Below are 6,761 nucleotides of genomic sequence, written 5' to 3'. Positions count from 1 at the left end.
CCAAAAATCAAGTCTGCGCTGAAAGGGACCAGGTTCGAGTCCGTGGATGCAGTGAAAGCAAAAGCGACGCAACTCTTGAAGAGCATAACACAAGATGACCTGCAGCACTGCTTCCAACAGTGGAAAATTCGCATGGAGCGGTGTAGGGATCGGGGAGGGGACTACATTGAAGGGGATAACATTTCGACTGTCTGATTTTTTTTTAATAAAGGGTTAGAGCATGAATCCGGTTTCTTTATTGCCACACCTTGTAGTGTTGACATTCACTGTGCTGCATGTTTCAACTTTTAGTAAGTCATCAGGCAACATGAATTTACGAGTATAAGTAACTCAACCAAACTGCAATCATATGCTTAGCTTGGGGTGACCCAAAGTCAGTTAGCCTATTAGGAAAGTGTACACTAAAATACATTAGAAGTTTCTTAATTACTTATTGAATTTACAGACGTTCTTTAAAATGAGATTCTGCACGTTCACTGAACAACTCACTGCTGTGATACCACTCTACAAATTGACCAAAAGTTTTGAATCTAAACATTCCAGATACTATGAGAGACTGTTTAGGGTAACTGACTTTTGAGTCACTCTATATATTTATGAAGCATGCTGCAGATTTGTTATATTTACAAGTTATATTAAAATCAATGGGGGCACGTAGCGTAGTTGGTTGAGGCACTATGCTACAAGCCAGAAGGTTGCAGGATAGAATCCCAATGAGGTCATTGGATGTTTTTTTCGATTTACCTAAACCTTCCAGCCGCACTATGGCCCTGGGGTTGACTCAGCCTCTAACAGAAATGCGTATCAGGAATCTTCCTGGGGATAAAGGGCAGCCGGTGCATAGGGCTGATGACCTTACCACCATCTATGAGCCGATTGTCTAGAAAATGTGGGAACATCAACATCTCACAACCCTATGGGCCTCCATGGCCTGTTACAGAGATACCTTTACTTAGACTTGAAAGGATTCTGACGATGGTGTATAATGTACTTCTTTTGGCTTATTTTGGACTTCACCCATCGTCTGGTATGTAAAGACAAAAAGACAACCAAAAAAAACAACGACGTTTTGGAGACTGGATTTGTCTCCGTCTTCAGGTGGATAGGGAAGGATAAACCTACTCAGTTGGGCCCCTTAGAAAGAGCTAGTCTCAATCACTGGACAAACCCCGGTCTGTAGAAAAACAACCTATGAACATCCGACAACCGGTTCCATCAGTGGGAGGAAAGGATAAAATCACAGTAAAAACATGATAAAAATTTGTGCCAAAGCATGCACTTGTCAACAATCTAAAGAAACACACTTTTCGATCTTCGCGCGTGAGAACGAGACCAAAAAGGGATCCTCAACAGACGGCACAGTGCATCTATAGCATTCCCTGTCAATGTGGCAGAAGCTACATTGGTGAAACAGGCAGACCACTGGCTGTTCAAATCCGTGAACACAAGCACAATCTCAAGCAGGGTCTTCTAGAGAAATCCAGGTTGGCTCAGCATGCATATGAAGAAGGTCACAAGGTAAGCTGGGATGAAGCTAGGATCTTGGAGGCTGAAAGCAACAGCAGATACAGAAAATACAAAGAATCAGCTCATATGGCATGTTCATCCAATCCGATCAGCCAACCCAGTTTGGATATTTCTCCCATATGGATCCCCCTCATCAATGAAGAGGTTAACAAATCAAAAATGTAATTTTATGAACATTAGTGGTTCCACTACTCCTGCAAGTTTTGTTCCGGAGATTAGTCTGATTCCCGGAAGTCGCCATGTGGCACGATTCTTTATCCACGCAGATTAGGCATGCATTATCCAGTTTTTACTTTCGTTTTTAACTGAATTCCTGGTATATAACCTATACTTCTGTTTCTTTACTTTGTTGACAAGTGCATGCTTTGGCACAAATTTTCTATCATGTTTTTACTGTGATTTTATCCTTTCCTCCCACTGATGGAACCGGTTGTCGGTTCATAGGTTGTTGTCTACAGACCGGGGTTTGTCCAGTGATTGAGACTAGGTCTTTCTAACAGGCCCAACTGAGTAGGTTTATCCTTCCCTATCCACCTGAAGACGGAGACAAATCCAGTCTCCGAAACGTCGTTTTTTTTTTGTCTTTTTGTCTTTTACATACCAGACGATGGGTGAAGTCCAAAAGAAGTATACCTTTACTTACTTATTAAAATCAAAATTTTTAAATGATAGTGTATAATTATACACAAAATGTAAGGAATTATATAAAATATAAGAATTATATCTGTTCACACAAGTTCCTTATTCCTAACTCCTGAAATTCCAAGAGCCGATAAGTTTGACTCGGCATATTCACAGTAAAACTGCCACAGCCAAAGAACTCACATTGGTGTTACTTAGTACAGCATTTGTGTCAGTAGACTGCATCAGATGTGATGATAATACAGATGTTCAGAGGAAAGAAGAGGCTTTCAAGCAATCTACACATGGGATCATTTGAAGGTAATCCAAAATATTGTGGGTTTTTCGTTGCAACTGCATTTACAGCCAAGCAGACTCGACATTTATAGCAGGTAATTCTGTCTCAGGACTTGACAGTCAAAGAGTTAGTGGAAAAGTAATTTTTAATTCTTCAAACTTCTCACATTTTTATGTAATAATTCACATCACTAATTACGGTAAGTGTGTAAGTTGTATATGCTGTGAGTGTATGTGATGTTGTGTTACTGGTTTTAGTAACTGGAGATACACTACCTTCTCTTGGCTACTAAATGTAGGTACAGGTTCATTAGAACTGAAAGCATTTATTATACTGTGACATAATCAGCAACAAATAAACACACAACAATAGAGTAATCCTTTTAAGTGATGTTTTGTGTGTGGGGCATGCCAAGGTTATATAATGAGGACACCAACCGAGTTGAGTCATGAGTTTTACAATATATTGCCATCTACAATAAAACTTCTTATTGTCACCCTTTTCCTTCTTGCAACATGTTTCGGCTGTACACAGCCATCATCAGGTGTTTCTAATTCGCTAAAATTGTTGCACTGTATGGTATGTACAAATTCTCAGTCACATGTGAATGTGATATGTCTTAACTTAAAATAAATGGAACTTAATTAAAATTAATAAAAGCTAGTTCAAATTTAAATAAATTTTCAGTACTTTGATTAGGGTCATCGTCCATTCATCCAAATATTGTTTGAGGTCTCCTTGTTTGTATTTATTTGTGCAGTGGGATGGGTGTTTGTGTGTTGTTGTGTAGTTCTCATGTATATACCTGATAGCTTATGTTCATATGCATGGCACATGTAATATCAGTTTGTGAGAGTTTCCCTTATTATATATTGAGAATTGAAAATCTCTCTCTTTACGATGTATTTTGAGATCAGGAAAATAATGGATTCATGCAGTTCGTTTCTATAGTAAATTTTATGGATGGTTTTAGTTCATTAAATGCATTGAGTGTGTATTCTAATATCATGAGTATGTCATCACTCACGGAGCTGACATTTTCTTGAGAAGCCTCCAGTTGTGCAGCTACTCCAGAAGTTCCCAGCATTTTATGGAACCCAAAAGTTCATTACTGTGTTCACAAGAACCCTCCACTGGTCCCTATCCTGAGCCACATCAATCAATTCATCCCATCTCATCCTATCTAAGATCCATTTTAATATTGTCCACCCACCTACACCTTGGTCTTTCCAGTGGTCTCGTTCCTACTGGCTTTCCCACCAGTATCCTATATGCATTCCTCTTCTCCCCCGTTCGTGCTACATGCCCTGCCCACCTCATCCTCCTTGACTTCATCATTCTAATTATACTTGGAGAAGAGTACAAGTTATGAAGCTCCTCATTATGCATGTTTTCTCCAACCTCCTGTCACTTCATCCCTCTTCGGTCCAAATGTCCTCCTCAGCACCCTGCTCTCAAACACCCTCAGTCTATGTTCCTCCCTTAATGTCAGAGACCAAGTTTCACAACCATACAGAACCACAGGCAAAATTATAGCTTTGTATATTTTAATTTTTATGTTTTTGGACAGCAGACCAGAAGACAAAATGTTCTGGACTGAATGGTAGCAAGCATTATCCGAGTTCAGTCGCCTCTTAATTTCCACCTGAATCAGGTTTTGATTTGTTATCATCGTTCCAACATATCTGAACTGTGCCACATTTTCAAAACATCTGTTTCGTATCTTTATGCCATGATTTTGCCCAACATTTTGGTGATGAGATAGCAACATATACTTAGCTTTCTCTGTGTTTACTTCTAGACGAACATCCTTACTTGCGTCAATTAAAGTTTGTGGAAAGTTGACACTAACTTCGCCGACAAGCGGCGGTCGCTCGGTCGGTATAGTTCGCTTGTGGACTAAAACCACGGAGTTTGTTTTTTTTTCTTAATGGTAAAGTAAGTAAAGCTATCCCTGTAACAGGCCGTGAAGTCCAATAGGGTTGTGAGACGTTGAGGGTCCCATATTATCTAGACAATCGGCTCAAAGATGGCGGTAAAGTTGTCAGCCTTTGGCGCCGGCCGCGATTTACTCCCCAGGAAAATTATTTAATTAATTCCTGGTACTCATTTCTGTTAGAGGCTGGGTCGACCCCAGGGCCATAGTGCGGCTGGAAGGATTAGGTTAATTGAAAAAAAAAATCCAGTGACCTCATACTGCTTTTAGCATAGTGCCTCAACCAACTACGCTACCGCGACCATTGTGTATTACCTACAAACCAATAAACCAAACAACACAACACAGATTTAATTTGCGGCTGGACGGTCTATATACCGTTATATACTAATTTGCAGACCGACTGACGATACATACACGAGCGTACACTGCATATCAACTAGGCTATTACGGGCTCCTTGATTACGAGGAAGTACCAAAGAATTTTGTCCGTTAAACCGGGGATTTACTGTACTGATACTTCTGATTCCTCTTCGCCATATGCACAAGTAATCCGACTCATCAAGCACTTTAAAAGTAGACAGCATTTCGAATCTTTTACAGTAGAAATAAAAAGTAAGCAATTCTTCAGTCATATGACAGGAAATATATCACATTCGCTAGAAATAAATTTGAGGATCTTGTCGTTAATTTATGATTATGTTTTAGAAGCAATAACATGTCGATTACACTCACCCAGGGTACAATTACATTATTGTGAAATGCATGAGACACGCATAACCAACATAACACCGGCACTCATGAAGTTCCTGAAAACGTTGGTAGATGGCAGCAACAACGCTTTCTCGCTAGAGGTCAGCAGTGGTCTGTAGTATTGCGGTTTGAAATGCCGAGAAGGCCGTGTGATTCATGTTAATTCATAATAATTATGACTAAAGTTAGTTCCTAGTACCATACTAAAACACGAATGTTAAACCCAACTTCGATCAAAGCAAGTGTGCTGAAATTTGTCGCATCATATTAAAACTAAGGCATTTAACATAATCCAAAACGAAAGCTCTAACAAAGGTACAAACCTTCCCTGGAGTGCCTAAACAAGATTTCCCACAAACCAAGCAAGGGCGATGAAATTTGTAGGACCATGCTAAAGCACTAACCTTATGTGCAGTAACTCACCGAACCGAGTTTTCACTGAAAACAAGTGTCCTTGAATTTCGGAACATATACCCATACTTCATCAAGTGGTTCATTAAAGTTTCATGCAGGGCGCAGACTGAAGTTACTACTAATTATTCATATTTAATACGCTCTCACGAATCAAAAGTATGTGAGAAACAGAAATATTTACCTATTTTTAGAACCGCGTTTATCTCGAGGCTCGTTGGTCTAGGGGTATGATTCTCGCTTAGGGTGCGAGAGGTCCCGGGTTCAAATCCCGGACGAGCCCTCTTTTTTTATTATAATTTCTGTATTGTAATAGTGTACATTGTTAGTATTTATACAGACTTTTCCAAATTAAGTTTTCACCAATGTGGAATTATATTTAATAATTCTTCAGTCAGTTATGCTAACAGATCCTTCGAGGAAGGTGGCGGAGTTCAAATATTTGGGACCGACAGTCAGAATTTCATTCAGGAGGGACTTAAGCGGAGACTGAACTCGCGTAATTCTTGCTACTATTCAACTTAGAACCTTTTTGTCTTCTCGTCTGCTGTCTAAAAACGTAGAAATTAGAATATACAAAACTATAATTTTGTCTGTGGTTCTGTGTGGGTGCGATATGATCTCGGTTATTAAAGGAGGAACACAGACTGAGGATGTTTGAGAACACGGGAGGTTAGAGAAAACTGCATGCATAATGAGAAGCTTCATAACTTATACATTTCGCCAAGTATAATTAATATGATCAAGTCAAGGAGGATAAGATGGACAGGGCATGTAGCAGGAAGTGGGAAGCGGAAGGCGTGTGGGATATTGATGGGAAAACCAGAAGGAAAGAGACCACTAGGAAGACCAAGACAAAAGTTGGTGTTGATTGTTGATGTGCTAACAATTTACACCGAAGAATACTGTCTTCTGCAAGTGTAGTCTGCTTGAAGTTTGCCGACGTTTCTCCTAAACGTGAGAAAATTCAGTAAACTTCTATTTTATGCGGTAACCTTGCAGCCACCGCTGCTAGAACCTAAATCCAACATAATTTGTAAGATGTGTATGCATTCTTTGTACAAAGTTCACAGAATGGACGTATACCTCGGCGATCATGCCTTTCCTGCGTGTTTCGTCGCATCTTCTGGTTCTTGCGTTAAGTAGTATTAAAGCACTAATTATGAAGCTGTGGGTCTCGTCTCTCCGTGGGTTCTCAAGAATTATTTATAACAA

At 39.7% G+C, this 6,761-nt stretch overlaps 1 non-coding gene across 1 annotated transcript; it reads left to right on the top strand.

The window, feature by feature from the left end:
* The first annotated feature begins 5,757 nt into the window (after window positions 1–5,757).
* Trnap-agg lies at window positions 5,758–5,829 on the top strand. Its single transcript has one exon. It is a non-coding gene; the product is annotated as a tRNA-Pro (tRNA).
* Window positions 5,830–6,761: the final 932 nt, after the last annotated feature.

Source organism: Cryptotermes secundus, unplaced genomic scaffold, assembly GCF_002891405.2.
Source record: "Cryptotermes secundus unplaced genomic scaffold, Csec_1.0 scaffold780, whole genome shotgun sequence".
In the NCBI taxonomy this organism is placed as follows: domain Eukaryota; kingdom Metazoa; phylum Arthropoda; class Insecta; order Blattodea; family Kalotermitidae; genus Cryptotermes; species Cryptotermes secundus.
This window is presented reverse-complemented; position numbering and strand designations above follow the sequence as displayed.